At 41.2% G+C, this 23,435-nt stretch overlaps 1 long non-coding RNA gene across 2 annotated transcripts; it reads right to left on the bottom strand.

The window, feature by feature from the left end:
- Positions 1-813: 813 nt before the first annotated feature.
- LOC110963208 (uncharacterized) lies at positions 814-20,920 on the bottom strand. Of its 2 annotated transcripts, none has more exons than XR_007943713.1 (8): positions 20,777-20,920; positions 20,155-20,532; positions 19,905-20,013; positions 19,148-19,230; positions 18,884-19,031; positions 17,393-17,616; positions 13,454-13,631; positions 814-3,694 (listed from the first exon to the last, which is right to left on the bottom strand). It is a non-coding gene; the product is annotated as an uncharacterized LOC110963208 (long non-coding RNA). The 2 variants fall into 2 exon arrangements; XR_007943712.1 differs by having other exon boundaries at positions 20,161-20,532.
- Between the last annotated feature and the right edge of the window lie 2,515 nt (positions 20,921-23,435).

Here is a 23,435-nt window from a genome sequence, read left to right as displayed (position 1 = left end):
GGGACCTAAAAGCACAGATTCGAGAGTTTTGTGAGACGAAAGGCAAAGACATTCCAGAGCTTTCAGATGAGGACTGGATGGCAAATTTTGCATTTGCTGTTGATGTGACTGCACTGATGAATGAACTGAACACCAAGCTGCAAGGCAAGAGCCTTTTTGTTCATGAAATGCACACCCTGGTGAAGGCTTTCATGAGAAAGATAGTGTCTTTCAAGACAACTGGAGAGCAACACTCTCACTCACATGCAAACCCTGAAGGAAGTCACACCATCAACTGATCACCTCTGCAGGTACTCAGCCATGCTAGGAGCATTGCATGGTGAGTTTTCAAGGTGAATTGAGGATCTCAGAACAATGGAGGATGAAATGCACATGATTTCCTCTCCCTTTACCTGCAGTGTGGAAAATGCACCCAGTGATGTTCAGCTGGAACTCACTGACCTGCAGTCTGATGTAGTACTGGCAGACCACTTTAAGTCAGGATCTCTGCTGGATTTCTGCTCTTCTCTCAAGGAGAAGAACTTTCCAAACATTAGGAGACATGCTCAGAAGATGTTTGTTCTCTTTGGCTTTACCTACATTTGTGAACAAACATTTTCAATGATGAAGTTTACAAAATCCAGATATAGATCCTCTCTCACTGATGATCTGTCGGCTGTGCTTCGCATCTCCACTTCAGACATTCAACCTGACTTTGATGCACTCGTTAAAGCCCAGCAGAGATTAGATTTCTCTCACTGAACAAGAGAAAAGAATTTAAAAACACCAAATGAGGTAGTTAGACCATAAATGTAGGCATGTTTAGGCACCAGATAGCAGTGAACTGGGACACTTTATTTGGAAACCTCTTTCTCAAAATCACAGTTAAGGACAGTTCAATAAGTTGTTTCTTGCTTAATGTTAGGAGCACAAAGACAATACTGTGATGCCTTTAAAATGCTCAGAACCTTTACACAACTTTTCAACAGTATATGAAACTCAAATTGTGTTTTGGATTGAATGTGACTGAAAATGTTCACTAATATGAGTCACAAATAGTAAAAAAAATGTTAACATTTTGTCTTCCATTGTTTTGAGAGACTTGAGTGAATAAATTACATTTTTTTTGTAAGGCAAGCTCACTTGTTCATTGCATAACTTTAACATATACTCTTGCCAGCTTGTTAAAACAATGTTATTTACTGTTTTTAAAAAAATAAAGAAATACAATAAATATTAAGCAGAAGTCTTTTGGCCCAGCCCTCCACAATATTTTCTGTTTCTTATGTGGCCCCATGGAAAAAATAATTGCCCACCCCTGATCTACAACGTGATTGGCTACTAGCTAAGCTAATGTCCATCACAAAAAGTATCAATAACAATCAACAGGTAACAATGAACAGTGAAGGCTCTACACTGGGGGAACACAAGATCACTCACCTTTGATCATTTACACACAGCAAGTAAAGGACAAAAGCAACACATATTCAGTCCGAACATGTGCAGGGGAGAAACTAGTCAACACTCGAGGTGCGTTCAGGGACATTAAGGAAAAAACATCAACATTCGATTAACTCAACAAAGGAGAAAATGCACATATACATAACACAACCCAGACAATATTCCAATCGAAATATGAAGGCTTTCTAACTAAAGTGGGCTAATTCAGGCACGGTTGTTTAGCGCTGCATGAGACAGGCTACTTCACAACAGAGACAAACAAATGTGCCATGTGGCTTGGCAACCAAAGCTTATGAACAATAGACTTGATTCATTTAAGTGTTACCTGGTTGGTGGCTACAGTCAGGGTGGAGATGCCTGTGGACTGTGCAGCTTACGAGATGGGGCGGGGCGAGTAGCGACACGGGTCGTCTGTGTGTGTGCCTCTGTGTGTGTGTTTAATGTTAAAAATTTATTTATTTATTTTTAAAAGTTGAGAGTGGAGGGCACCTGCTTGATACTGAGGGCAAGGGGCGGGTGCTCTAGCACCACCTGGTGTCTATCTGTGCACGCCACTGGTCTGATGAGTCCAAAATTGAGATCTTTGATTCTACCCGCCGTGTCTTCATGCGATGCAGAAAAGGCGAATTTGTGGTCTCTACATGTGTGGTTCCGACAGTGAAGCATGGAGGAGGAGGTGTGACAGTGTGGGATGCTTTGCTTGTGACATTGTTGGGGATTTATTCAAAACTGAAGGCACACTGAATCATCATGGCTACAGCAACCTGCAGCGATATGCAGGGGTGGACTGGCCATCTGGCATACCGGGCACTGTCCTGGTGGGCCGGTGTCTAGTGGGGCTGGCCAACAGGTTCCCCCGGACCTGTAATCAGTAAAGTGTAATGACATTTTAAATTTCACGGGTCGCTTCTATTATCCCAGTGCAGCTTTTCCAGTGTTTACATTGTTGGCTATCAGCTCAGGAAACACACAGACCAATTACATACGAATTCATCCCACATGACGCTACCCAGCCAATGACATCTCTGCATTGTAGCTGCTAAGCAAGCTCAGCATTCAGAAAACACTTCAGAGGCAAAGGACAGACAAGAGGACAGAGTAGATAAAAAGACAAATAACGCGACACCGAGAAGAAAGTAGCCCTGCACATGCTGATTATGTTCGGCTAAACATACAGTTATGAGGCAGTTTTCTCAACTATGAATATAATCCAAACTAAATATCGTACCAGACTGACCAATGAGCTCCAAATGTGTTTGAGAACGACCCTGACACCATTCAGACCACGATTCAAAATACTGACTGGACAACTTGCAGCTCAGTTCTCCCATTATACAGCAGGGATATAAGGGGAGAGATATCCCAGACAGCAAGCATTTATTGAAACTACATTTAATCAATGTTATTTTTTCAACTACAAGTCTTTGAATCAACGTTGAAATCTGATGTTGATTCAACATCAGATTTCAACACTGAAACAACACTGAAATTCTGACCATAGACCAATGGTATTTCAATGGTACTTCAACCATCAGGAACATTGAAACAACATTGCCATGACAGCAAGCAGTTATTGAAACTATATTGAATCAATGTTATTTTTGCAACTATAAGTCACTGAATCACTGTTGAATTATAATGTTGATTCAACATCATGTTGCACCGTTTTTTTAATATTGAAACATTGAAATTCTGACCAGAGACCAATGGTATTTCAACCATCAGCAACATTGAAACAACCTTGACATTTCTACTCAACTATAAATCAATGTGGCTTCAGTTAAATTTAAACGGTAAAAGCGCTGCCTTATCTATAGCCAGGATGTCTAAAAGGTGATGAAAACATTTTACTGTATAGTCAAATGATTACAGCAGATGACTTTAAAATACAAAAGAACTTTTATTACAATTTATGCAAAACGAACGAAAAAGGAACTTCAGGAGTGTGTGTGTGTGGGGGGGGGGGGGGGGGGGGGGGGGGGCACGCACATGCGTGCGTTGTCTTGTGTGAGATGTGTGATGTCCCACCTTCCCTCCACCAACTTATTCAGGAATTCCAGAATTATTTCTACATCAACAAAAGAGAAGAACAAAAAGAACAAAAGAGAAGAACAGAAGTCTCAAGAAGTCGGTTGCATTGGGAATTTAGAGCGTCCAGTCCCCCCTGCCCTATCCGGTGCGTAGCGCAGCCACTTCTGCACCACCTGTGCAAACTCAAACTGTGTGGCTTTTCCTCCATCCAGAACAAGAGCATCTAAACAGAAAAGAGAAAGAAAATGCAAAGTTAACCCCTGAAAAAGGAAAGGCGTATGCTATGGCCATTTTGCCATTTTATTTTGATTGTTTATGTCCGTGTGTCCACCGGACACTGATTGAGTGAGCACCTATGCATGATGTGCCAGGTGGTTTGACAGGTTAGAGCACAAACAGTTTCTGACTGCAACGCCAGCACGAAAGCTGTTGAAGTTTTGTGCTTTGTTGGTGGATTTAAGGGACATTTTCTGTGGACATGTGGTAAGCAAATAAAGAAATGGGTAACCATACAGCTACAGAGTTCCAGCAATCCAGTAATGCAAGTCACTGTGGTCACGTCAGCCATCTCTCGTTTTCGGATGGTCAAGCCAGCCGCTCCAACATCTTAAGTGCGCTCGTCTTACAGATTTTACGGTAAACGCACAGAAACAAGTGGGGAAGTCAGCGTAACTTACAAAAGCGTATAATTAAAATTAAAGTCATAGAAAATATTAATTGTGTGTTATCTAATGCTAATATTTACACCATAACTGATATTAAAAAATTATTTAAAAAATATAAAATGTATCCAAATGCAATTAGAATAGAATAGAATAGAATAGAATAGAAAGCCTTTATTGTCATTGTACACGGGTATACAATGAAATTGGGAGCGCTGCTCCATTTGGTGCTTGGAAAAATATATACATTACAATAAAGAAATAAGAATAGAATAAAATACAATAAGAATACAATAAAATGCATTGAGAAAGAGAATTGCACATACCGATACTGATAGTGACTTTGCATATTGTTCTTGGAGGTGAGTGGAGATTCAGTGTGAAATGAATATTGCACAAGATTGCACATATGATGTGTGTTCCTAGTGATGTTGTGTTCATGTCTTCTTGTTGTTCAGAGCACTGATGGCTCTAGGGAAGAAACTGTCCCTGAGTCTATTTGTTCTTGTTTTCTGTGCTCTGTAGCACTGACCAGAGGGCAGAAGGTTGAACAGATTGTGACTGGGGTGGGATGGGTCCTTGATAATGTTTGTAGCTCTGCTGAGATAGCGAGAGCTGGCGATATCGTCCAGGGAGGGGAGGGGGCAGCCAGTGATGATCTGGGTGGCGTTGATCACTCTCTGCAGCGCTCTCCTGTTGGCTGCAGTGCACCCAGCATACCACACTGTGATGCAGTACGCCAGGATGCTCTCAATGGTGGCTCGGTAGAAGGTCAACAGCAGCTTCTCCTCCAGGTGGTTTTTCCTGAGCACTCTCAGGAAGTGGGGTCGCTGCTGGGCCTTCTTCACCACCGCCGTGGTGTTAACAGTCCAGGAGAGGTCATCAGAGATGTGAACACCCAGAAGTTTCAATGAGTGGACCCTTTCAACGCAGACCCCGTTGATGAGGAGTGGGGCTGGGTCCATGCTGCGTTTGCAGAAGTCCAGGATGAGTTCTTTTGTTTTAGTGGTGTTCAGTGTGAGATTGTTCTCTGAACACCACACTGACAGTCTCCCAACCTCTTCTCTGTATGCCGACTCATCTCCTCCTGAGATGAGCCCCACCACGGTCGTATCATCTGTGAATTTGATGGAGTTGGAGAGATGGGTTGGTGTGCAGTTGTGTGTGTACAGTGAGTACAGTAAAGGACTCAGTACACAACCTTGTGGGGAGCCGGTGCTGAGTGTTATGGTGGGGGAGTGGTGTGAGCCGAGTCTGACAGTTTGTGGGCAGTTCATTAAAAAGTCTTTTATCAATCTGCAGAAAGAAGTGTGTGTCATAGGGCAGGGTTAGATCTACCACCCTGTTTTGATTGTGAGCCAACAGGTCACATGACCTGGAAGTTATTCAGTTTTAATATTCACATTTACAGTTTACACAAAGATGAGCATTAACCCTCAGGTCATGTGACCTTTTTGCTCAAAATCAATACAGAATGGTAGATCTAACCCTGTTCTATCATACACACTTGTTCTTTTTTACATTTAGACACCTTTAATATTTTTTTTATGGAATTTTAATTCATTTCATACTGTAGCCTAACTATGAGCTCTTCATTAACACCTCCGTTTTATTTTGAAAACCGGAAGTTTCCACACACGTTAAGTTACGCTAACTTTCCCACCCATTTCTGTGCATTTACCGTAAGGTCTGTAAGACCTGAGGCCTCATGTACAAAGGGTGCGTAGGCAAAATATTGTGGCAATATACGCTGTTTTTCACGGCAAAGTTCAGATGTATCAAGAGTTAAAAGACCGTGAAAATGTGCGGTGCCTCACGCCAACTTCATTGCTGGCGTACCCACATTTCTACCGCCGTGGGTCCATTGGCAACACTTAGAGGTGATACTGGGAAGCTATTAAATAACTAAATAAATGTGAAAACAAAGTCCTCACACTGAATGATGTGCACATCAGAGACATATGAACAATTAACACTGATGAACAATTAAAATACCCACCTGTCTGCAGTTACCTGAGTGGACAAAAGCACGGCCAAAGTGGTGCAAAAAATACTGTAAGCTATTTTATGTCTGCAGAGGGATACGCGAGTTTGTGTTTTCTCCTTTTGCAGACCGTTTCCTTATACAAACACTTCGATAGGTGACAGTTGGTATGAATCCCACCAATTTAATGATAGGCCACTAGGTAAAATAAATACAGGAGGATCTCTGCAAGACGGTCTCACTTTATTCTGCAGGCAACACCGTCAACAACAACTCATCACCCACAACCCTTCCGTTTTTTTCCTTTCAAAATAAAAGCCTCCTAATGTCCTGAATTTCAGAGAAAACACAAACTCGCATATCCCTCTGCCGACATAAAATAGCTTACAATACTGTCAAACACAATGGCTGCTCTAACAGTACGAGAAGACTCTGTAAATGGTGCAATACGAAGAGAGCATGTGTTCAGAGATGGAAAGACTGAGTTTCACATGATGACGACTGGATCATCAGCCGCTTTCGGTTCCGGAGGGCGATCCTTCTGAAACTGTGCGCAGAGCCACGGTCAGCATTCAACATTAAAGCATGATTTTCAGCGAGAGCCGTTTTTTCCAAGTGTAATCAGAGCTGTCGACCGCACACATACTGTTGTGTTCAAAATTATTCATCTTGTTTATAATCATATGAAATAATGGCATGTCAAATAGACAAATACAACTGAAATTACAACAAAAATGTTTGTAATATACCAATTAATAGCCTTTCTGTGATTACCTCATTGACAAAATTATTCAACCCCTTAGGTATGTATAACTTTAGTACTTAGTACAACATCCTTTTGCAACAATAACATCCTTTAGACGTGAAACATAGCTTGACACAAGTTTCTTGTAGCGATCCACAGGTATCTTTGCCTATTCCTCATGGGCAAAGGCCTCCAGTTCATTAACATTTTTTGGCTTGCGTGCTGCAACTGCCTTCTTCAAGTCCCACCAGAGATTTTCAATGGGATTTAAGTCTGGTGATTGCGATGGCCACTCCAGAATCTTCCAGCCCTTCTTTTGCAACCAAGCTGTGGTAGATTTTGAGGTATGCTTAGGATCATTGTCCTGTTGGAAGGTCCAACGTCTCCCAAGCCTCAGCTTCTTCACTGACTGCGTGACATTTGCATCCAAGATCTCCTGGTTGTGAACTGAATTCATAATACTTTGCACACGCTGAAGATTCCCTGTACCTGAAGAAGCAAAACAACCCCAGAGCATGACTGACCCCCCACCGTGCTTCACAGTAGGCAGGGTGTTCTTTTCTTTATAGGCATCATTCTTTCTCCTCCACACATACCATTGATCCATTGGCCCAAAAAGTTCCAGTTTGGTCTCATCACTCCAGAGAACAGTATCCCAAAACCTTTGTGGTTTGTCCACATGGTTTTTGGCAAACTGGAGTCGACTCTTCTTGTGCTTTGGAGTCAGCAGGGGGGTGCGCCTGGGAGTTCTTGCATGGAGGCCATCATTTCGCAGTGTGCGTCTTATTGTCTGGGATGAAACCTGAATACCTCCCTCTGACATGTCTTGTCGTAGTTCCTCAGCTGTCACCCGGGGATTTTTCTCCACCTTTCGCCTCAGGTATCGCACAGCAGTTGCAGACAGTAACCTCTTTCTACCACGCCCAGGTAGCGTTTCCACTGTGCCTTTAGCTTTAAACTTGCGGACTATGCTCCCAATTGTGTCTCTTGAAATGTTTAGCCTCTTTGCTATCTTTTTATATCCATATCCTTGCTTATGAAGTGAAACGACCTCCTCTCTGAACTTTTTTGACCATTCTTTGGACTTCACCATGTTGCAAAGATGTCATTAACTGCCAAGAAGAGCCATGTGTCACAGTCCTTTTAAATCTGCTTAATTGCTGCTCATTAGGGTTCCATTCACATCTACAGGTGTTTCCATCAACTGTTTGACAACACCTGATGGAAACCTCTGTTCTTAAGAGTGGTGGACTAGGGGGGTTGAATAATTTTGTCAATGAGGTAATCACAGAAAGGCCATTAATTAGTATATTACAAACATTTTTGTTGTAATTTCAGTTGTATTTGTCTATTTGACATGTCATTATTTAATATGATTATAAACAAGATGAAGAATAAATGTCAAACTTGCAAAAACACTTATCTACTGTGAATAATTTTGAACACAACTGTATTGCTATGAAAGGGCCATCACATGATGCGTTTGTATCTTAACAGGAAACATTTTCATTCGATCTATGTAGGCCTATAAATGTGATCTGCAAAAGCAGTTAACCAACATTGTGGCGAGGTGGCCTGGTTCACCGCACGATTCATACACTCTGAGTAACAGAGGGTGGGAACAAACTACAAGCTGGCATTGTGTATGATGGGGGCTTATTGGTGAGTAAATTTACTTGTGTAATTGTCTTAAAATAATCCCTGCGATGCGCACTGAGCATGTGCGCCCCCAATTCTATCCCATCTTCACAGCATCATTACTAATCAGTGGTCGAAGGTAGTGACTTGCTTCTTTGTGCTGATTAAACTACAGCTTAAGATCTTTCTAATAAGCTCCAAACTGTCTCTGTGTGTAGTGTAGTCATCTTAATAACTCCGTGCGTAAAAGTGTTAAATGTCTGAATCAGCTTCACCTTTCCCCCGACGCACTTCTGCGCTGATTCACAACTACAGAGACTGATCCATGTTAGTAGCAGTGTTTCCCCTGGGTTGAAATGGTTGCAAGGTGGTGGGTTGCGCCGGAGGCGCGAAGCAACTAGGGGGGTCTGGGGGCATGCCCCCCGTAAAAATTTTGAAACTCAAGATGCAAAATGGGGCATTCTGGCAGAATTTGGAGCACATTTTGTTGTATTTGTAGCTATTTCCAAAAACTAAATTAAATAAAATTTACATGTTTCTTTTCTAAAAATTAGTGATAGGGAGAAAATATGACAAATATAAACCCACTTGTCCTTGCGATCAAAACATGTCAACTAGTCCAGTCTATTATATTCTGGTCAGATTGCCACAAGCCATTCCAAAATGCCGCATCAGTTCTTATTACAAATTTGACAAAGATGACAAAGGACTTGAATCTGGAATCAAGTGGTGACTTTTACTTTTTTTCTAAAAACAACTACATGTTAGGTACCAAATTCCCACTTCATTTTTATTTATAATAAAAAGGTTATGTCATGACCTTCATTTTACTTAAAAATGTGAAAGAAAACTTCAACAATGGGTTAACAACTGGTTTTCTGAAGGAGTTAGTTCTGTTTTCAAAACTGTTACCTTTTTGAACACAGAACTAGAATTTGAACACAGAATTTGTTTTGCCATTGAATGATATAATTTCGGGCACTCTATAAATCATTTTATCAAAAGAAACTACCGTATTTTCACGACTATAAGGCGCACATAAAAGTCTTAGATTTTCTTCAAATTGTGCGGCGCGCCCTATGGTGCAGTGCGTCCTCTGTGTGTTGTTGTAAGGCGGACGTAGACCAGGTGGTTTTTTCCACGCATCACCATCGCTGTTGATCTGTGACTCTATGCGTGCCCATCTCACAGCCGATGTGAAAAAACAAGTGAAGCAAATGAACTCTGAGCTTGCTGTCATTCCGGGAGGCCTGACAAAGGAACTCCAACTGCTGGACATCGGTGTGAACCGGCTGTTCAAAGTAAGGCTGCGAGCGGCGTGGGAGCGATGGATGACCGATGGGGACCACAGTTTCACTAAGAGTGGAAGGCAGCGCCGGGCAAGTTACGCCACAATTTGCCAATGGATTGTAGATGCTTGGGCTAACGTGTCTGCTGGCACTGTTGTTCGAGCTTTCGCAAAAGCCGGCATCATTTCCGAGGCGCCGCACGGCACGGAAAGTGACTGACAGTGAAGAAAGTGAGCCTGGCATGTTTGATGGAGGTTTAGCGCAGCTGTTCAATTCAGAAACAGAGGATGAGGACTTCCATGGGTTTGATTGATGACGATTACCGGTAAAAAAAATGTAAATACCAAACTCAGTTTTGCTCCCGCTCTACACACGTGGACGAAATTGTTGGTACCCCTCAGTTAAAGAAGGAAAAACCCACAATTCTCACTGAAATCACTTGAAACTCACAAAAGTAACAACAAATAAAAATTTATTGAAAATTAAATAATCAAAATCAGCCATCACTTTTGAATTGTTGATTAACAGAATTATTTAAAAAAACAAACTAATGAAATAGGGCTGGACAAAAATGATGGTACCCATAACTTAATATTTTGTTGCGCAACCTTTTGAGGCAATCACTGCAATTAAACGATTTCTGTATTTGTCAATGAGCGTTCTGCAGCTGTCAACAGGTATTTTGGCCCACTCCTCATGAGCAAACAGCTCCAGTTGTCTCAGGTTTGATGGGTGTCTTCTCCAAATGGCATGTTTCAGCTCCTTCCACATATGTTCAATGGGATTCAGATCTGGGCTCATAGAAGGCCACTTTAGAATAGTCCAACGCTTTTCTCTCAGCCATTCTTGGGTGTTTTTGGCTGTGTGTTTTGGATCGTTGTCCTGTTGGAAGACCCATGACCTGCGACTGAGACCAAGCTTTCTGACACGAGGCAGCACATTTCTACTCCAGAATGCCTTGATAGTCTTCAGATTTCATCGTACCTTGCACACTTTCAAGACACCCTGTGCCAGATGCAGCAAAGCAGCCCCAAAACATTACTGAGCCTCCTCCATGTTTCACCGTAGGGACAGTGTTCTTTTCTTCGTATGCTTGGTTTTTGAGTCTATGAACATAGAGTTGATGTGCCTTACCAAAAAGCTCCAGTTTGGTCTCATCTGTCCAAAGGACATTCTCCCAGAAGCTTTGTGGCTTGTCAACATGCATTTTTGCAAATTCCAGTCTGGCTTTTTTATGAGTTTTTTTCAGCAGTGGTGTCCTCCTTGGTCGTCTCCCATGAAGTCCACTTTGGCTCAAACAACGACGAATGGTGCGATCTGACACTGATGTACCTTGGCCTTGGAGTTCACCTTTAATTTCTTTGGAGGTTGCTCTGGGCTCTTTGGATACAATTCCAACGATCCGTCTCTTCAATTTGTCATCAATTTTCCTCTTGCGGCCACGTCCAGGGAGGTTGGCTACTGTCCCGTGGGTCTTGAACTTCTGAATAATATGAGCCACTGTTGTCACAGGAACTTCAAGCTGTTTAGAGATGGTCTTATAGCCTTTACCTTTAAGATGTTTGTCTATCATTTTTTTTCGGATGTCCTGGGACAATTCTCTCCTTCGCTTTCTGTTGTCCATGTTCAGTGTGGTACACACCTTTTCACCAAACAGCAGGGTGACTACTTGTCTCCCTTTAAATAGGCAGACTGACTGATTATGAGTTTGGAAACACCTGTGATGTCAATTAAATGACACACCTGAGTTAATCATGTCACTCTGGTCAAATAGTTTTCAATCTTTTATAGAGGTACCATCATTTTTGTCCAGGCCTGTTTCATTAGTTTGTTTTTTTAAATAATTATGTTAATCAACAATTCAAAAGTAATGGCTGTTTTTGATTATTTAATTTTCAATAAATTTTTATTTATTGTTACTTTTGTGAGTTTCAAGTGATTTCAGTGAGAATTGTGGGTTTTTCCTTCTTTAACTGAGGGGTACCAACAATTTTGTCCACGTGTGTATTTTTAAATACGCACACTTGTGTGCTTGTTTAATCTGTGCGTTTTACCATGCCCGCGACTATTGATGATTAAAAAAATGTTAGTACTCTGTAATCAATACTTAAATAAAGCACAACCAAACTCAGTTTTGCTCCCGCTCTATTTTTAAATACGCAGACTTGTATGCTTGTGTGTGTGTTGTTGTTGTTGTAAGGCCGACGTAGTAGAGGACACCATGAGAACGTTAAAGGGGGAAGCGTGGGCGTGGATTGTATATAAAACCCTCGCCATATAATCAGGTGCGCCTTATGTGTGTGTTAAATACAGTAATGGCACACATAACTGAGACTGCGCCTTTTGGTACAGTGCGCCTTTTGGTCGTGAAAATACGGTAGGAACTTTATATTCCGTTGAAATCATTTGTCTCGTTCGTGAGAACGGGTTTTGTCGTGCCTAAATGTTTTAACGGGAGCCATTTTTGCAGTCACTGTCAATTCGTATCGCCGTGGACAACAAAACAGTAAGGAAACTCAGTAAAGGAAGCGAGATCGATGCCTACACTGCGTTGCTCACTTTATTTTGATGACATGCGATAGTTTTGATACTTAATTTGACATATGTCTGTGATACACACCTGCTTTTAGCCCCGAAAAACGAAACGATGGAGCGCTGCCGCTTCTTGTCCGCCATGCTTGTTGACGCTAGGAACGTTCGCCAATCGGAACGACCGACATTTGAAACACGATCTCGCAGGATGTCATAGGAGAACTGAGTGTTACCGACCAATGGGGATGTGCCTTGCTGTCTTCAGCCACGGCGAGAAAAGGCTGCCATTCTGGGTTGTTGATTTCAGCGGCGAATATACCGGACTTATGTGTCAATGCTTTCTAATATTTAGCATTACTTTTTTTTTTTTTTTTTGGCGCGGACCAGTGAGGCAGCAATGTCAGCAAAATTGTAATGAACCAAGCATTGGGACAGAGCATCCGCCTTTAGGCTCATAAGAAACAAAAAGAAACAGTGTCTCAAAGAGCACGATTTTGCGCGCCTCCACTTCAGTAAGTAGTGCCTCAAATGTGCTTTCATGATTTTTTTTTTTTAATCATCTCACTCATTCTATTTTAATTTTCTGATCGTGCAGAGGCAGGTATCTCATGGCTCATTTAAATATGATTTGCCTATGTAAATGGAGGCGTGGACAGGGAGGGGTCGGGTACTCCGACATGTGCGCTCAATTCCATGTTGATTGGGAAGTACAAAGGACGTGCTTGAATTCATGCATGCGCACAGGTTCATACATCTGGATTTTTTTGTGCGAACAAAGTTTTCTGGATTTGATCGTACGCCATGTTTTAGTAGGACATCCACGCAAGTCTTTGTACATGAGGCCCCTGGGCACTGAAGATGTTGGAGCGGCTGGCTTGACCACGCGAAAACGAGAGACGGCTGACGTGAACGCAGTTGCAAGTTGGCACGGCACGTTTGTCACATATGCCCGTCAGTAGCATATCATTGGACTTAGCTACTACAGTGTAATTTTTGTTTCTTGAGATTTATTTAATTAATATTCCTATTTTCAAATATGCTCGAGTTAACAGTAGGCCCCAGGCATTGCATATTTGTTAGAGAACTGTTGCTGCCGATAGGCCAAAGCAATTGAATAATCTACAGTACTCACCAAACATGCACTTGGAGAGAGCCAGCTTTCTGAAAGGGCGCTTCTGTTTGGATGGATCTTTGTTTTTTTTCCCAGCCCAATTCATTTCTGAAGCTAGCTCATTTGTGAGAGTCCATGCCAGCATCCTCCGGATTTTGAGCTCCACAGTGGTCCCTCCAATTTTGGCAAGGAGTGCAGTCTATCAGAACAAAAGTACAGCCATGGCCATAAGTTTGGACACAAGTACCATGACGCTTGTGAATCTTAGAAAATACCACAAAATTGTCACAATACACACGTGGACAAAATTGTTGGTACCCCTCAGTTAAAGAAGGGAAAACCCACAATTCTCACTGAAATCACTTGAAACTCACAAAAGTAACAATAAATAAAAATTTATTGAAAATTAAATAATCAAAAACAGCCATTACTTTTGAATTGTTGATTAACATAATTATTTAAAAAAAACAAACTAATGAAACAGGCCTGGACAAAAATGATGGTACCTCTATAAAAGATTGAAAACTATTTGACCAGAGTGACATGATTAACTCAGGTGTGTCATTTAATTGACATCACAGGTGTTTCCAAACTCATAATCAGTCAGTCTGCCTATTTAAAGGGAGACAAGTAGTCACCCTGCTGTTTGGTGAAAAGGTGTGTACCACACTGAACATGGACAACAGAAAGCGAAGGAGAGAATTGTCCCAGGACATCCGAAAAAAATGATAGACAAACATCTTAAAGGTAAAGGCTATAAGACCATCTCTAAACAGCTTGAAGTTCCTGTGACAACAGTGGCTCATATTATTCAGAAGTTCAAGACCCACGGGACAGTAGCCAACCTCCCTGGACGTGGCCGCAAGAGGAAAATTGATGACAAATTGAAGAGACGGATCGTTGGAATTGTATCCAAAGAGCCCAGAGCAACCTCCAAAGAAATTAAAGGTGAACTCCAAGGCCAAGGTACATCAGTGTCAGATCGCACCATTCGTCGTTGTTTGAGCCAAAGTGGACTTCGTGGGAGACGACCAAGGAGGACACCACTGCTGAAAAAAACTCATAAAAAAGCCAGACTGGAATTTGCAAAAATGCATGTTGACAAGCCACAAAGCTTGTGGGAGAATGTCCTTTGGACAGATGAGACCAAACTGGAGCTTTTTGGTAAGGCACATCAACTCTATGTTCATAGACTCAAAAACCAAGCATACGAAGAAAAGAACACTGTCCCTACGGTGAAACATGGAGGAGGCTCAGTAATGTTTTGGGGCTGCTTTGCTGCATCTGGCACAGGGTGTCTTGAAAGTGTGCAAGGTACGATGAAATCTGAAGACTATCAAGGCATTCTGGAGAGAAATGTGCTGCCTAGTGTCAGAAAGCTTGGTCTCAGTCGCAGGTCATGGGTCTTCCAACATGACAACGATCCAAAACACACAGCCAAAAACACCCAAGAATGGCTGAGAGAAAAGCGTTGGACTATTCTAAAGTGGCCTTCTATGAGCCCAGATCTGAATCCCATTGAACATATGTGGAAGGAGCTGAAACATGCCATTTGGAGAAGACACCCATCAAACCTGAGACAACTGGAGCTGTTTGCTCATGAGGAGTGGGCCAAAATACCTGTTGACAGCTGCAGAACGCTCATTGACAAATACAGAAATCGTTTAATTGCAGTGATTGCCTCAAAAGGTTGTGCAACAAAATATTAAGTTATGGGTACCATCATTTTTGTCCAGCCCTATTTCATTAGTTTGTTTTTTTAAATAATTATGTTAATCAACAATTCAAAAGTGATGGCTGATTTTGATTATTTAATTTTCAATAAATTTTTATTTATTGTTACTTTTGTGAGTTTCAAGTGATTTCAGTGAGAATTGTGGGTTTTTCCTTCTTTAACTCAGGGGTACCAACAATTTTGTCCACGTGTGTATAAATACCAGTCATAGCCATCAACCAAAATGAAATATATTTCATTTTGGTTGATGGCTATGACTGGTATTTATACAATATATTTATACAATATATATGGTATATATACAATATATATATACAATATATATTGTATATATACCATATATATTGTATAAATATATTGTATAAATACCAGTCATAGCCATCAACCAAAATGAAATATATTTCATTTTGGTTGATGGCTATGACTGGTATTTATACAATATATTTATACAATATATATGGTATATATACACAATATATATATACAATATATATTGTATATATATTGTATATGTATTTTATTACTTTCATTGTTTTAGTTGTGGATCACTTGAGTTTTCCATTACATAAAATCTGTATATACACACGTGGACAAAATTGTTGGTACCCCTCAGTTAAAGAAGGAAAAACCCACAATTCTCACTGAAATCACTTGAAACTCACAAAAGTAACAATAAATAAAAATTTATTGAAAATTAAATAATCAAAAACAGCCATTACTTTTGAATTGTTGATTAACATAATTATTTAAAAAAACAAACTAATGAAACAGGCCTGGACAAAAATGATGGTACCTCTATAAAAGATTGAAAACTATTTGACCAGAGTGACATGATTAACTCAGGTGTGTCATTTAATTGACATCACAGGTGTTTCCAAACTCATAATCAGTCAGTCTGCCTATTTAAAGGGAGACAAGTAGTCACCCTGCTGTTTGGTGAAAAGGTGTGTACCACACTGAACATGGACAACAGAAAGCGAAGGAGAGAATTGTCCCAGGACATCCGAAAAAAAATGATAGACAAACATCTTAAAGGTAAAGGCTATAAGACCATCTCTAAACAGCTTGAAGTTCCTGTGACAACAGTGGCTCATATTATTCAGAAGTTCAAGACCCACGGGACAGTAGCCAACCTCCCTGGACGTGGCCGCAAGAGGAAAATTGATGACAAATTGAAGAGACGGATCGTTGGAATTGTATCCAAAGAGCCCAGAGCAACCTCCAAAGAAATTAAAGGTGAACTCCAAGGCCAAGGTACATCAGTGTCAGATCGCACCATTCGTCGTTGTTTGAGCCAAAGTGGACTTCATGGGAGACGACCAAGGAGGACACCACTGCTGAAAAAAACTCATAAAAAAGCCAGACTGGAATTTGCAAAAATGCATGTTGACAAGCCACAAAGCTTCTGGGAGAATGTCCTTTGGACAGATGAGACCAAACTGGAGCTTTTTGGTAAGGCACATCAACTCTATGTTCATAGACTCAAAAACCAAGCATACGAAGAAAAGAACACTGTCCCTACGGTGAAACATGGAGGAGGCTCAGTAATGTTTTGGGGCTGCTTTGCTGCATCTGGCACAGGGTGTCTTGAAAGTGTGCAAGGTACGATGAAATCTGAAGACTATCAAGGCATTCTGGAGAGAAATGTGCTGCCTAGTGTCAGAAAGCTTGGTCTCAGTCGCAGGTCATGGGTCTTCCAACAGGGCAACGATCCAAAACACACAGCCAAAAACACCCAAGAATGGCTGAGAGAAAAGCGTTGGACTATTCTAAAGTGGCCTTCTATGAGCCCAGATCTGAATCCCATTGAGCATATGTGGAAGGAGCTGAAACATGCCATTTGGAGAAGACACCCATCAAACCTGAGACAACTGGAGCTGTTTGCTCATGAGGAGTGGGCCAAAATACCTGTTGACAGCTGCAGAACGCTCATTGACAAATACAGAAATCGTTTAATTGCAGTGATTGCCTCAAAAGGTTGTGCAACAAAATATTAAGTTATGGGTACCATCATTTTTGTCCAGCCCTATTTCATTAGTTTGTTTTTTTAAATAATTATGTTAATCAACAATTCAAAAGTGATGGCTGATTTTGATTATTTAATTTTCAATAAATTTTTATTTATTGTTACTTTTGTGAGTTTCAAGTGATTTCAGTGAGAATTGTGGGTTTTTCCTTCTTTAACTCAGGGGTACCAACAATTTTGTCCACGTGTGTAAACCTACCATTGCTCCTTGGTTGTCCTCCGTTTGTAGAGCGGCCTCTGCTTCGTCTAGTGCCTCTAAATTGCACAATGGCAAGTCGAAGGGCACCCCCGGCTGAGGTCCCACCGGTGCTACAGCCTGGCCACACCTGCAGGACTGGCGGAATTCTCTGAACTCTTGCCGCAGGTCCCTGACTTCTTTGGTCAGCTCACTTACAGCAGTTAGGAGTCTCTGCATTGCCACATCTATTGAAAAACATATGCACTATAAGTGTGCACCCCATTGAATTTAGAAATTTCAGTAATATGTGGAAAGAAGCAAATTATTTTTGAAACTGTTTTCGTCAGCCTGTATCACAATTTAGTGGCTTGGAATCCCATTCATTTTAACTTTCTTATAAACAATCTAACAACAATTTAACCCTTTAAGCTGCAGTCAATTCCATCCGTTTTCAGTACAAAAAAATCGCTAATATTCTATTTTTAAATAAAAAAATTACGAAAAATACGGAGAATATTGGACGCGCATCGCGAGGTGCATTTCCTTGAAAACGACCGATTCGTGGATTTTATACCGACTTCAGGACATGTTTTGGACAAAATAGTTTACTGGCTTGTGTCGTCTGGATGTAAAAGGTTGGATTATGGCCGTTTTTTGTGGAATCTTTTTATCTGTGTGTAATAATGAACTCGGAAATGTGAGTCGCGCTGTGTGCGTTGAAGCCGTGTATAGAGAACAGATGGATGAATATTCGTTTTTGTCGGACAAATGTGTTTTTCTCACTCTCTGTGGTAATCGCATCTGAAAGTGGTTTATACCGGCGGATTCATGAGAATCTAAGCTTTCCATCGGCGTATAGTGTTTGTATAATCGCGTTTGCAGCCGTCGGACATTCTTGAAATTCCTATGCAAATTAGTAGGTGTACTGCCGGCGGTACACTTAAGTTTAAGGGGTTAACTATTTGAATGTGTAATGCAAGGTGAAAGAGAGAAATGCCAGTCATATTTAGATATAGACAAAAATGTAAAAGATCTCTTTCAGTATTCTCAGTTGTGCAAATCTGCCTTTTCTGCCAACATGACCACACGATACCCAGCTCACATAACAAATTTTGTTCCACAGTGTAAATGTAGTTGAGAGGAAATGCCCTGCAAGGACAGTATTTCACATTAACAATTCTGTTATCTAAGTTCAGTGGTGACATGAGTTGTGGTCCCACATGTTTGATCCCAAGTATGTCCTTAAACTTTCCTATAAACTAAAATATTTAGTTTATGTGCAATTTGTCAATTAAACTATTGAAGGTTGGTGGTGTATTCTTTGTTAAAAGCACAGAGGAAAGATGAAATAACATTGTTGCACTTGCCTTTTAAGGCCTGCCGTGCATTGTCCCTTGAATCAGTAACTAATTTGAGGATAGAAAGCGGACCATCTGACAGGGTTTTTAGCAGGTTTGAATTTTAAAGTTTCCAAAATTGCCATATTTAAATGTTTCTTTTTTTAAAATATACCTGCAGGAGATGACTCCTGTGGGAGTTGTATTCCAGTTGGCGGGGCCAGCAAACTTTGGCTTTGGAACTCTTCCATGAAGGTGCCAGAGACAGAACTCTTCTGAAAGAGGTCGTCAGAGGGTCTCATATGTTTTTGGGGAAGATGAGGCTAGATTTGATTGGATGGTTGGAGGTGAGGAGATGATATGAGGTGATAATCAGATTCTTAATGCTCTGCCAAATCATGCATTATACACACGTGCACACACACACTCACACATTTACCTGGATACAGAATTCTGGGGGCTTGTGGGAGTCTTTCCTGGGTGTCACAGCTGTCAGAGTCTGAATTAAATCTGGGATTTGGCCTGTAAGTCCACAAAAGAGAAATCATTTGGATTATGTACACATACACACACTCACGCACATGTGTACATATGTAGAAAGACAGAGGAAATTTCTGAACAAGCAAAAAACCTGACCCTTTAAATTACTTTTTTTTTTTAGGACTACAAGTACAAGTCCAGCTCCTCCTCGACCACTTCTACCAGGGTTTGGGCAACCATCAGGCATGCAGGTAAGTGGTTGTTAGTAAACCAATTGTTTTCCAAATGGGCTATATTTTGCCTCAAACACACTTCTAATCTGGCTACACCCACGAATGATATATGTACGTTTGTTTGGCACTTTCTTTGCGATTTTAGTTAAAATTAATCAGCATGTTCCACATTTAGCATGTTTTGTGGAATCATTCAGTTTAGAAAATCAAGGAGCTGCTTGTTTACAGAAGGGGTAATCAAGCTTAACCTGAACTGCACATTTAAATTTATGCCACAGAGGTAACATGAAATATGTGAAAGGCTGAGCATTTGCAAACCCCTCGACAAAAATGAGGAAATTATACATTTGATTGTTAGGCATGGGAACCGAAGGCTTTGGCCCAAACATCAACAAAAATTATTCAATTAACACCTTTCTGTGGACAAAAGTGTCTGCTAGTACATAAAAAAAAACCAGTATTAACTTTAACAGACAGTATCACCTTCTTGTTCTTTTCAGCTGAGTACATTCCTCTTCGGACTGAATGTCTGTCGTGTCACAGTCTCCGCTGAGATACCTGGACAGCCATTTGTTTGCCTCAGCATGGTCACCTACATTACAGTACAACATCCAGGTACAGTTAACGTCAAGAACAAAAAATTACATTCATATACTGTGTAGGCCCTGTAGTATTTCAATATTATTGACAATAATGTTTATAATGTAATCAATATCTTTCATATCATTCATACATGGACCTGTGTGCAGACGTCTGAGGCAAACCCATCATGGCTGCTGAGGACCTTCAAAGGCTTATGGATCTGCCATCCAGGCCTTGGCTGCTCCCTGTTTCGGATGACCAAATAGATCTTATTGGTGTCCTTGGGGTTGAGTGGGGGCCAGAAGACTTTATCCCCGTCAATCCAAGTGCTTGGAACAATTTCTACAGCACCACTACTAAAACGGAGAGAGGGTCTCCAGGTAGGATTTTCGCAGAGTGGCGCAAGGTATGATGTGTCCCAGTTAAAGAACACGGCAGCCAGACTTCCAGGTTAATGATTTATTGCAGTAGCAGATAGCTGTGACAAGTAGCTGTGCTGTACTGCAGGTAACTGTAGTTAGCTGTGGTTCTGAAACATCAAACAGGAATACTGATCAGCACACAAATGCACATAAACACAATAATCAAGAGCAAATATTATGAATGGCTCAGCGTTTCACTCTCATAACAATAGCAACTTAACCTGGCACGCGGTAACTGCCGATGTGTTGGGCTAAATGCTAAAGCTAACGTCCGTCACGTAAAATACTTCTAACTGATAAACAAGTAACACTGAACAGTACACAATCACACTACTGGGTAACACCACTCACCTTGATCATGTACACACAGCAGGTTAAGGAAAAGGCATGCAACACGCATCCAGCTCAAACATGTGCAACATATGCAGGAGAAACTAGTGAACAACTGTTTGAAAACTACGGCACACACGAGGTGCGTTCAATGGCATTATGTAAAACAAAAACACATCCGATTAGCTCAAAAACAGATGAAATACACATACAACACAACCTCAGGCAACATCCTAATCAAATATGAGGGCTTTCTAGCAACCTAAACTTAACTATGTACCATTCGTTTGTCCTCACTCATCTTGAGGCAGACTATTGAACACACAAGCAAAAAAAAGAGAACCGAATTCTACAATATACAATTTCATTTAGCAGACGCTTTTGTCCAAAGCCACGTACAACACAAGCAAGAATTCAGACATAAGGAAAAACCTGTAGTAAGTGCAAAAAGTGCTTCAAGTGTGATTGGTCAAAGGTGTTGCCATCAAGATGCAGAAGAATTGCCTGCCAACTTCCTCCCCCCTTTTTTTCCAACTTTGTCAGCGCTAAATAAGTGCTGGGTTTTGGACCACTTGACTTATTCTACCCCTAAGGTGGAGTCAGATTAAGTGCCTAGGTGTTCTCTGAACAATTGAGTCTTCAATTGTCTCTTAAAAGTAGAAAGGGACTCAGCAGAACGCACAGAGTTTGGTAGTTTGTTCCACCATTTGGGAACAACAGAGGAGAAGAGTCTAGCTAGAGATTTCGAGCAGTGCTGGGCTGGAAGCACCAGGCCTCTCTCACATGCAGAACGAAGTGGGCGTGAAGAGGAGTAGACCTGGATCAGGGAATCCAGGTAGGCTGGTATTTCATGAATTATCAGACAGATCAAATGAACTTTTTGGAAACTTCATGTCTTTATTAATTGGTATGGACAATTGGGACAGCAATACATTTTGTTTTGTCAGGGTAAAGTACGTACTTTTTGACAATATGCTGAAGGTTTGCCACACTGACTGCCATGTTCAGCCCCCATACTGTAAACACCTCAATCCTCTCAGAGGGAAACGGATTCTGGCCGAAGGACTCTTTCTTGGTGAACTTTCGAAAGATGACAAAGTTCTCTTGAGCCTCTGGGATCTTGACAGTGTTTTCAATAAGTACAACGTCCTCAAGAATCAGAAAACAGTTATCCCCAGACTTGGATGACAAAGTGAACTTTTCTGTTTGGAGCTTGCAGTATTGCTCTCCATGTCTAGTGCAAGATGCCAGTGGGCCGTCATGGTGAGGATGCATGAATTTGTGTTCTGTCTTGACAGAGATTGTGGTCTGCACAGGTTTTTCTGAAAGCCTTTTAGTCACTTGTTGTAGAGGCAAGTGAGGCTTGTGCAACAGGCGCTTCAGCTGACCCAAGTAATTCTCGTATGGAAAGGCTGATATGTTGTCCAATGGACCAAAGAGATGGTATTCTGCTGCCAAGTGTGTTAGCTGATGTACATTATATGTTATTTCATTTCTGCCATACAACTGCCCAAAGTGCCTCACAAATGAAATTAACAGTTCTTGAGCAAAATCAATTATCTGTTTAGATGACTGTGGAGACAACAGTAGATGCATGGCCCCCGAAAACAATATAAAATTGTTGTACATTGCAAGGGGAATTATGCCTCTCAGTACTACTGGGCCAGCATAAAGCATGAAGTACCGCAGCTCTGTTGCCTTCCACCGATCTATTTCTGACAATTGCCTGGGTTTGCGAGAAAATTCAGTATAAGGTTTTAGTCTCATCAACTTTAGGGAAATATCTTCAATTGTTTTACTGGGCAGCCTAGTTGCTAGTGACCTGCCTTTAATCCAAATGTACAGCAACTTCCTAGTTACCCCCAGACAGCATGAATGCATGTAGTCTAATGGGAACATTGTCACCATCTTCACCAGACCAGCAAGTGGGGGCAGTGTTTGACTCAAGTGGTGGTCTTCATCAATCATAGAATTAAAGTCTGTGTCCATTCTCAATTTGACATTTGTGTCTGGATAAGTCATTTTGTTGTGCCATTCACCAACTTGAAAACACTTGTCGCATCCAGCGTAACCATTGTGGCTTTTAGTATTTTATATGAAAGCCCGAGCTGGGGCATCACACACAAATCAGCACACTTCAACCAGTATCTGCTTCCCATTGTGAACAATTCCATTTTTTAGAATGCAGCAAGATCCTTAACAAATGGGCCCAGGAATTCAAAGACACTTTTTGACTTGCTAAAGCCACAGAAGAGGCCGACAAGGAATGGGGATCTACTCAAATGTAGGTCAGTTGTTGCTAGGATAGGCCAGAACTGAGCTTTGCTGCTTTTGAATAGTGGCAGACCATCAGTGTTAAACTGGAGCTTAATTTTGGACAAATTATCATGCAGCTTCACAGACTTTAGTCTTGACATCAATCCTGTGGCTAGGCCAACATGATAATATTCTCCCCCCTCTATTTTCATTGTTTGTATTTCACCTTGTGTCCTTAAAATTGTGCGAGCATCTTTTGGCAACTCGGGATGAAATGCACGCAAAATGCTCAAGAGAGCAGTCAGTGCCACTAATGATACTGAAAATGTTGAGGCCCATCTCAGGCTTGTGATTAAGACTTCTACTGTTGAGGGATCATCATCCACATGATCCACATCTACATCATGTGGATGATGATCATGGT

This window comes from Acanthochromis polyacanthus, chromosome 8 (assembly GCF_021347895.1).
Source record: "Acanthochromis polyacanthus isolate Apoly-LR-REF ecotype Palm Island chromosome 8, KAUST_Apoly_ChrSc, whole genome shotgun sequence".
NCBI classification, from domain to species: domain Eukaryota; kingdom Metazoa; phylum Chordata; class Actinopteri; family Pomacentridae; genus Acanthochromis; species Acanthochromis polyacanthus.
This window is presented reverse-complemented; position numbering and strand designations above follow the sequence as displayed.